Here is a 2,500-nt window from a genome sequence, read left to right as displayed (position 1 = left end):
GAATTTCAGAAGGGCCAGGGCAAAAGCATGGACCTTTTCAGCTGTAAGGGAGGCAAGAGCAAGGTGTGATGTAGGTCCCCGGGGCCTGCTGGAGGTCCAGGTCCATGCCCGATGTGAGTAGCAGCAGGGCCAGCGCGCCCAGGAGCACATCTTTTTCGACCGTAAAGGGAGACAGGAGGCCGACTCACTGCCTCGGCTAAATGGAGAGGGAATTTCAGCAGGGCCAGGGCACAGGCATGGACCTTTTTCAGCTGCAAGGGAGGGAAGAGCAAGGTGTGATGTAGGTCCCCGGGGCCTGCTGGAGGTCCAGGTCCATGCCCGATGTGAGTAGCAGCAGGGCCAGCGCGCCCAGGAGCACATCTTTTTCGACCGTAAAGGGAGACAGGAGGCCGACTCTCTGCCTCGGCTAAATGGAGAGGGAATTTCAGCAGGGCCAGGGCACAAGCATGGACCTTTTTCAGCTGTAAGGGAGGCAAGAGCAAGGTGTGATGTAGGTCCCCGGGGCCTGCTGGAGGTCCAGGTCCATGCCCGATGTGAGTAGCAGCAGGGCCAGCGCGCCCAGGAGCACATCTTTTTCGACCGTAAAGGGAGACAGGAGGCCGACTCACTGCCTCGGCTAAATGCAGAGGGAATTTCAGCAGGGCCAGGGCACAGGCATGGACCTTTTTCAGCTGTAAGGGAGGCAAGAGCAAGGTGCGATGTAGGTCCCCGGGGCCTGTTGTCGTACCATAGGCACGAGTGGTGTGTGTGTGTGGCAAAGAGTTTCTGCGCAGTGTACCAGGGGCACGGGGAAAGGTTGTTGTACCATAGGCATGAGAAAAGTTGTCGTACCATAGGCACGAGAAAAGTTGTCGTACCATAGGCACGAGTGGTGTGTGTGTGTGGCAAAGTGCTACTGAGCGGTGTACCAGGGGCACGGCGAAAAGTTGTTGTACCATAGGCACGAGAAAAGTTGTTGTACCATAGGCACGAGAAAAGCTGTCGTACCAGGGGCACGGAGGAAAGTTGTTGTACCATAGGCCCGAGAAAAGTTGTCGTACCATAGGTACGAGGAGTGTGTGTGTGGCAAAGTGCTACTGAGCGGTGTACCAGGGGCACGGCGAAAAGTTGTTGTACCATAGGCACGAGAAAAGTTGTTGTACCATAGGCACGAGAAAAGTTGTCGTACCATAGGCACGAGAAAAGTTGTCGTACCATAGGCACAAGCAGTGCATGCGTGCGTGCGTGCGTGCGTGCGTGCGTGCGTGTGTGTGTGTGTGTGTGGCAGTTCTTCTGCGCAGTGTACCAGGGGCACATTTCAATGTGCTTTCTGGAGTACCAGGGGCACGAGGATTTTGCCAGTGGTGTTCTGCTTTGTTAGTGGGAGGGGGCTTAAGTGTGGGTCCCCGGGGCCTGCTGGAGGTCCAGGTCCATGCTAGATACGTGGTACAGGGTAACTGCAGGAGGGGGGGGGGGGGGGTAATGTGGGTTCACGGGGCCTGCTGGAGGTCAAGGTCCATGCTGGATATGCGCTGGATCATAACTGCAAGAAAGGAAAGCTAGTGGGGGAGTAGAGCAGGGGAGTATGTGGGTCCCCAGGGCCTGCTGGAGGTCCAGGTCCATGCTAGATATGTGGCACAGGGTAACTGCAGGGGGGGGGGGGGGTAATGTGGGTCCACGGGGCCTGCTGGAAGTCAAGGTCCATGCTAGATATGTGGTACAGGGTAACTGCAGGGGGGGGGGGGGGGGGGGGGGTAATTTGGGTCCCCGGGGCCTGCTGGAAGTCAAGGTCCATGCTGGATATGCGCTGGATCATAACTGCAAGAAAGGAAAGCTAGTGGGGGAGTAGAGCAGGGGAGTATGTGGGTCCCCAGGGCCTGCTGGAAGTCAAGGTCCATGCTAGACATGTGGTACAGGGTAACTGCAGGGGGAAGGGGGGGGGGGGGGTAATGTGGGTCCCCGGGGCCTGCTGGAGGTCAAGGTCCGTGCTAGATATGTGGTACGGGGTAACTGCGGGGGGGGGGGGGATCTAATGGGGGACTAGATCAGGTGAGGATGTAATGGCCAGTTCGACAGCAGCACATCTTTTTCGACCGTAAGGGAGAGAGGAGGCCGACTCTCTGCCTCGGCCAAATGGAGAGAGATTTTCAGCAGGGCCAGTGCGCCAGGAGCACATCTTTTTCAACCGTGAGGGAGAGAGGAGGCCGACTCACCACCTCGGCCAGGGCCTTTTTTTCTCCCCTCTCCAGTTGAGCAGTCTAAGGGTAATGAGTAGCAAAGGTGCCCTCCGTCATTTATGGGAGACGGGTGTCTGAAGATGCGCAAGTCAGCAGACACCCTCGGCAACGCTCGGACGGCACTGGGACGGCGCGAGAGAGCGAGTTGCTGCCACAGCAGCCTCCTCTTCCGGCCCACCTGCCTGCCAGCCTTCCCTCCCACCCCGATCGACTGGCAAACGTGGCCTGCCATCAGAGGGCTGCCGCCGGGCCCGGCACTTTCGCCGGCGCCTTCGGGCGGTCAG

The sequence above is a fragment of the Rhamphochromis longiceps genome, unplaced genomic scaffold (assembly GCF_057381845.1).
Source record: "Rhamphochromis longiceps isolate RC_006_pf unplaced genomic scaffold, R_longiceps_female_GT1.1 unmapped_scaffold_7, whole genome shotgun sequence".
Classification (NCBI taxonomy): domain Eukaryota; kingdom Metazoa; phylum Chordata; class Actinopteri; order Cichliformes; family Cichlidae; genus Rhamphochromis; species Rhamphochromis longiceps.
Note: the sequence above shows the minus strand (reverse complement) of the source record.